The sequence below is a fragment of the Cynoglossus semilaevis genome, chromosome 10 (genome assembly GCF_000523025.1).
Source record: "Cynoglossus semilaevis isolate Cse_v1.0 chromosome 10, Cse_v1.0, whole genome shotgun sequence".
NCBI lineage: Eukaryota > Metazoa > Chordata > Actinopteri > Pleuronectiformes > Cynoglossidae > Cynoglossus > Cynoglossus semilaevis.
In genome coordinates, this window is record NC_024316.1 from 6,785,932 (window position 1) to 6,793,163 (window position 7,232).

At 38.5% G+C, this 7,232-nt stretch overlaps 1 protein-coding gene across 1 annotated transcript in view; it reads right to left on the reverse strand.

Moving 5' to 3' along the window:
• The window catches only part of ajap1 (adherens junctions associated protein 1), a 58,234-nt gene extending 51,219 nt beyond the window's left edge, over positions 1–7,015 (reverse strand). The window contains exons 1-3 of the mRNA XM_025059539.1: positions 6,330–7,015; positions 5,894–6,216; positions 4,921–5,018 (exon numbers count right to left, since the gene is read on the reverse strand). The gene's annotated coding sequence lies outside the window, so the exon portion shown is untranslated. The remainder of the gene's footprint in view (positions 1–4,920; positions 5,019–5,893; positions 6,217–6,329) is intronic.
• Between the last annotated feature and the right edge of the window lie 217 nt (positions 7,016–7,232).

Here is a 7,232-nt window from a genome sequence, read left to right on the forward strand (position 1 = left end):
GATAGATAGATAGATAGATAGATAGATAGATGATTATTCATTTGTCACTTGAGTGAAGTAAAACTTCACCAAGATCAAACATAAAAACATTGGAAAACAAATGAAGATATAAATATTTATGGTAAAAAACAACATATCACTTCACTCTAATGAATACTGTTACTATCAGGTGAGGAAACTAACAGGAGATAAAACCAGGGGACGTTTATCTGCCTTCTTTACACTCTCCCTTCACACTGACTCTCTGGCTGGTAGCTAGTGATTATAAAGTAATTAAAGACCCAACCATATAATTCTTATTAGTCCTGACAGAAATACAATACACATCATTCTTGTCAATTTTATTTATTCAGTCAACAGTCTCTTTAATAAATACAAATTTAATTCTTCTGTCTAATGTTATTACTATTGATGTTGTAAGAACCTCTCCTGAAAATCTAATAAAGCCCAGTCTGAGACAGATGAAAGTAAAGGAGGGAGGACCGCAGCCGTGCTACTGTTTCAAAGCTCTCTGCAGAACACACGCAGTGAATGGAGAGAAGTGTTTACCTTGGTGAGAGCAGGCTTCGCAGTACAAGAAAAGAAGGAAATTATATATATTTCCAAAAACACCAAAGTACTGTGATGGACATCATCAGTAGAGAAAAGCTCAGTCTGATCCCACTGCAGCCCACACAGCAGCAAAATGCCCTCATGTTCTACTGGAGCGCCCAGAGGTGACCAAGGACGGACTTTGCCGCCTGTATGAATACAGTACAGTAAAGGTGATTCATTTTCAGCTTCAGCTTTCTATTAAATAAAAAAGAAATCATCATGAATGAGTGCAACTGATCGACTACAAATATTCCCCTTTTTGAAGGAATTTACAGTTGGAGGTTTAGACTTATGCTGCAGCATCAGTCGTAAACCTGCTATCAATACCTTCATCCCTGTAGCCGTATGTTAGCCCCGGATGCCATACAAACCCTGACATTCGACACATCTAATGTGCTAAAAATGTAGAGCTAGGGACTGAGAGAACTGATTTGTTACTATGGCAACAATCGTTTGGGAGAACATTCCAGTGGCAGCTGTGATGAAGGGTCCAACTTTGCAGAGCTGTATTATAATTCTGTCCTTTTTCTCTCAGTGAATGTGCAGCTGTGGTTGATGGTGATAATTGGGGACAAAAACCCCTGAGTCACTCAGGTCACGAGCGACACACAGGTCATGTGTGACCAGCAGCTTTCAACGGTGCTGAAGGTGGACTTAAATTGTGCAGGGATTTATAGGAGCAATCATGTTGTCCTTTAGTTCTTCAGATCCTTAGTATTAATAGGAAAGGCTGAGAGCTGCAGACCACAAAGCCTGGGCTTTTTTGGGGTCAGGGTTGTTCTCCTGGTTAATGACCCAGGGAATGAAAGGGCCGGTGCACACACCGTGTTGTCTGTCTGACTGTGGATTGTACCGTTTACAGCCACACTCCTGTATCTGATTAGTAAATAAAAAGCCTTCTATCTTTACCTCCAATGACAGCAGCCATTACTACATCGCAGCATCATTGAGTTTACATTACCTGAAGAATAAATGAGGCTTACAGGCAGCCCAGTCAAAGGGAATGTTCATGTGTAGAATTTCTCCCTCTGATATTCTCTCTAAACATTTCTCCTGGCTCCACTTATTCACTTAGCCTCATTCATTTCTTCACTTTGTAGAGGTTTACATCATTTTTGGCCATAATTTCTGCTGCTTGACTCTGCCTTATGAAACTGCAGGTTGTCCAAAATGATCTTCACCCTAGAAGACATATCTGTAGTGTATCTATCAGATCTGGACATCTGTCCAGGGACACTGTCTTTTCTCCATCTGGTACAAAAATACTGTTTGGTTGTAGAATTTCACAGAAATGGTCTCTTCTTCATCATCGTGACATCACACACTACACTACAGCCAATAATTAATTAAGGCTTTGTATTTAAACTACAGAACATCTGCTTCAGTGACTCTTATGGAGCTGTATCTCCCATAATCCTCTGGGGTTTTTGCACATCGCACCGCAGCAGTTCCCAGGAGATTCTCTCTCAGGCCTTGTTCCTGCATTTTCAACTGCTCTCCACTAGTAATCACACCTGACAATAGTTCCAGATCACACACAGGGTTATGGTTAAGTTGGGGGGGGGGGGGGGGGGGCAGAGGTCAGGGTCAGTAATAGCACCACCTTGGAAACTTCTTGAACAGTTTTTGTGTTTTTGGAATAAAAGATCTTATATAAAAGATATTTTGTGTATCATATTTTGCAACTTATTGTTTTTGGATTAACATTTAGATGTTTTTGCTATCTATTTTGACCATACATTGTTACAAATGTATTCTTGAGTTAAAAAAGAATATATGTATATATGCATTGAATTATATTGCTCATATAAAATATGTAAACTATACATAATCATGTAATGTAAATTATGTGAAAAATGTAATGCATATTTGGATATTTGTCTATTATCAGATCTAACCTGTGTTTATTTCTCTTTGCTCTTTAGACTAAATCATTATAAGTAATACAAACAAATTGTGTACTTCTGTAAATAAAAGCTGATGTTGAATCTTTGTCTGATTCAATTTGTTTCAGTTTAGTCTCAGGCATTTATCTACGACAGCATTTAAGTTATTTTAATGGAACAAACCCCTGAAGAATAAAAACACGACTTCAGTTTTGGAGCCTGGATGTTCCTCTTTTTATAGTTGTTTCAACAGTGGCCTGTTTTTATTTGGTATGGATTTAGAATCCTGATCAAATGCTCAGTTTTTCTGGCTTCACGTGTTTGATCCTAATAACAACTTCATTGTTATAGTTGAAAATCCCTTCACCTTTACCTTAAACCAAATGGTAACATCATCCATGTGTGTAATCTCACATGACCAAATCAACATGTAGATGTCTGAAATCTGATCGTGGTGACATTGAAATTACACAGGAACTTAAGGTGACTTACTGCCACCTATTGGGCTGTTGTGTATGAATCAGTATTATCTGGGTGAAATGACAATGAGGTGAAATACATGCCTAACTTTAGTGCATTTTTTAGTTTGTATGTGGTAAATCCAAATGAATGTGTGCAGTTCTACCTTGACATTTCTCTAATTAATGCATTTCATAAAGATTTTACTTTACTTTTCACAATCATAAAAATCATCTGTGTGTCATCTAAATTGACAAACAGGATACATGAAATATATTTTAATATTTATTCTGTAATCAATCACTGTCCCTCTGTCACGCCTGTGACGTTTTAAACAGCTCCAAAATCAACAAAATTAGGACACTCACTGCGTCCTGCCCTCATTAATTGTCTCCTAACCGTTTCCGACTGCTCTCATTTTTGTCTCGTCAAACTCGACAGCCCCTTCGCTGTCTCTCATGGCGGTTTGATTGATACCGTTTCCCACACTCTAATCTTCCTTTGTCCCCGACTCTCTGCCTCCCAAATCAATTAAAGAAACCATTACCCTTATTGGATCATCTCTACTTGCTATTACCCACCAGGTCCCTCTGTCTGGTGATGTTCTTGAATAGTTATACGAGGCCTGAGTTAACCCCAGTGTGAAAACTCCATCAAGGTCCCAATTAAACAGAGAAACATCTCCTTTAACTGAACATAAAAATGACAAATAAACACCAGTCGGGCTTACAAAGAAAAAAGACTGACAGCGCTTTGTCTTCGACGGAGTAGAACTGTAGAGATAAGTCCAAATGTTGCACTGTTTACAGACTGGTAAAGATGGATAAATGAGCAAAGACGAGAGAGAAAACAGAAGATCTCACTGCACGAGACTAATGGCTAAATTGTCCATAAGCAGCAAAACCGTCACTGTCACTACAAATCTTTGTGACATCACAGAGATGGTGATCTTTTTTTTAAAAAAAAGAAAAAAGATCACTTTTTTCTTTTTAAATGCAAATAGTTGAAGTGAGAAGAGAAGAAGGAGGAGTAGTAATTAGTTCAACATAAGGATGTATCAGTATTGGTACACAAATGGAATACTACTTCGTGTATTTGTTTGTATTAGAAAGTCTTTACTGCGATCACTGCAAACATACTCTGAAACAGGAGCAGGAGTCCACTTAACATCTATGACAGTAAGAAACAACATTCTCACACAGTGACATCATTGATCAGGTAACTGTTACTGATTGGTTAGATTAAATTAGATTCAACAGTGTCCCTCAATTCTCACCATGGCTCTTAAGTGTTTTTTTTTTTTTTCAAATTCACTTCCACACGATCACAGAGACACAGTGTCCATGAACACTGCTGGACCTGCACTGGTTCTCCATGACTGCAGCATTTACTTTCATAGAGTTATTCACAGCTAAGCTGAAATGCTGATGTTACCCATTGTTAAGTTAAGTAATCACCTCAGTTTAGGTTTTACTACACTTTCTATTAAAATGTGGGATTAAATTCACAAGCCTCCGTTTTATCTACAAAACTATTTAAGGCTGGGATAAATTTACTTCTCTGACTTATTGGTGTCCTTTTGAACAGCTTTAAAACAACCTGGACCTTTACATCAGGCCCGCTAATATTATTTTACTCTCTTTCATAAACAGAAGACAGGGCGTTCTGTGTCCTTGGTTCTGGCTCGTAGATCAGCACAGACTTTTAAACTATCACAATGTTAACAGGATAACTATGCTTTAAACTAAAGCACTGACCACTGTCCCACAATGTGACCTCCGCCACATGAAATGCACCTGGGAGCCTAGAACAGTGCAGTGAAAATGCTGCCATTTTGACAGTCAGACCAAGAATTAAAAAACATCATGGTACAAGGGATGAACGTTAACCTCAACAAAACAACAGAATACAGAACGTTAACTGAGTCCATATAAAAGAACATACCATTAAAGTGACATAGTGAGTGTTTGAGTCCACTGACCTGCTAATTGTAGGAACGGTGAGTTTACAGTAGACGTGTCAGATGCTGTTGCCGTGGAGAAATAAGAAACTGCTGCAGAACAGGCCTGGTGAGACTCTCTGTAATGAGGTTGCATTTGTTTATTTTTTCATTGATGTAACACATCATAAATAGACATCCTGACTTGTTAAACAGATTCAAATCTCCATGTGGTCCAGTGAAATAAAGGTTTTTACAGTGGTTCTGTAAATGTTTTGGTTTTTTTAAGAGGAAGAAATATCTGTGCTTGACAACGGGACGCAACCAATAAAAAGTCACAGTCATTTCTGTGAAACCACTGCGCTGGAGCACTGTTAACATGATTGGATTTCACTGGAGGGCGTCTAAAACTACAGGACCACATGTGCCTCATAGACATACTGTAATGTAATGCATTCAATTAAGATATTAATATGTATGGTTTATTTTAAGTACTATAATAGAAGAAGCCACTCAGAACCTGCAGTAGTGTCGCGCTAGTTAATTTACAGTACATTTCCAACTGGGTTCATTACCGTTTGCACATTTGTGTTCATTCTAAATGCATGACAACGAAACAGCAGATCTGCCTTTTATGGTTAGTCTCCACATCATTGACTCTGGAGGGATTTGAATGTGTTTCAGGTGAGAATATTTCCATAGGAAAAAAAAAACTGATATTAGCGTGGGTTTTTTCTTTAAAATCAAGAGGTTAAGAGACAAATTAAATAGGAAGCACCAAAGTAATATATAGTAATGTAACATATAGTAGATTTTCTAGTACATTAAACTTGATTTTCCACCGTAGCTCCCTGTTCCTCTCTGCAGAGGGTGCTCTAAACACCTGTTTAAATGATCTGTGAAATCAGGTAAAAATAGATGTGTACTGCTGCAACATCCTCACTTTCTAAAAAAAACATTACAACCTGAAATTACAGAATGGAGATTAGAGACATTTGAATCCTTAAATACTCACCTCCTGACAGCAACGTGATCCTGCTGCTTGTTCCACATCACTCCACTCCAAAGACCAGCTGACCACTGCTATGTTACTGTTGGTTTTTTTTAGGTAAAGACTGCTACAGCTTCACTCTGCCTTTAACATTTAGCACCAGCAGAGCGCTAAATGCTAAACGCTGTCCAGGACTGTTTTTTTTTTCTTTAGATGTTACATCGTAGACTCCATTGACTGTTCACATCTGTTCTCTGTGCTCTCTGTCCATGATCACTAATCACTGGACGTTAATGGGCGGTCTGAAGAGGCAGAATGGCTCTGAGCCACAGAGCAGCTGTTTGTTACTGTGAAAACAAAGCCAGTTTGAGAATGTGTTAAGACATTCTGAAGTCGTGTTAGATCAAGACTCAACAGACAGTGCAGAACAGATTAGATCAACGAGTTGGAGATGACGAACCTTGACTGGTCCAACACCTCGGCAGCTCCTCCGTCCACTCAGACGAGTGCAGGTTGAAATGCTGCTCGCTTGGATTTACTGAGAAGCTAATGAGCACAAACAGTAACAGCTGTGCAGGGAGTTGGCAGCAGAGTGCAGTCAGGTGAATCTGTAGTGGACAGGTGCAGTACAGCCAGGAGACGGGAGGGGAAGAGATTAAATGTGTGAGACGGAAGAGGCTCAAAGAGGCAGTTTAGGTTTAATGTTAAAATAGTTAATGAACCCAAGTGGATATTTGGTCCTGAAGCTTTTAAGAAAATTATTCTCTGTGGTTTTGGAGAAACTTTGGCAAAGCCGGTTATTCAATGCTTTTCAACCTTGAGGTCGGGACCCCATGTGGGGTTGCCTGGAATTCAAATGGGGTCACTTGAGATAGTAATTGATTTAAAAAATGAGTGATGATAACATTTTTTTCATGAATATAAATCAAGACAAAATGTGACGTTTAAAACAGTGCCCTAGCCTGGCTATTCTGTATTTTGCAACAAACATGATTTTAGAAATTTAAAAAAAATCTGCAGGCATGTATGTAAAATATATACGAGCATCGATTCAGCGCTAATTGACCATTTGAGCTAATCCGGTGCGATTACATACTAAATAATTGGAAATACTTCTAAATGTGGAAAGCAAGAATAATTTGAATTTCAGAATTATCTTTATTTGTTCCACTGTTTGGAAATCACACTGTATTAAAATGTCCCACTCACTTTGTTTGGACCTCCTAATCTGTCCAGCTAATGTTCAATTCTTTGTGCACACTCTCCATCCATATTCATGAACTGTAGTTCCAGATCACTTAAACACCGCCATTCAGTCCAACTCTCTGCTTTGATCCAATCAATTAAAAATACAGATTTTCAC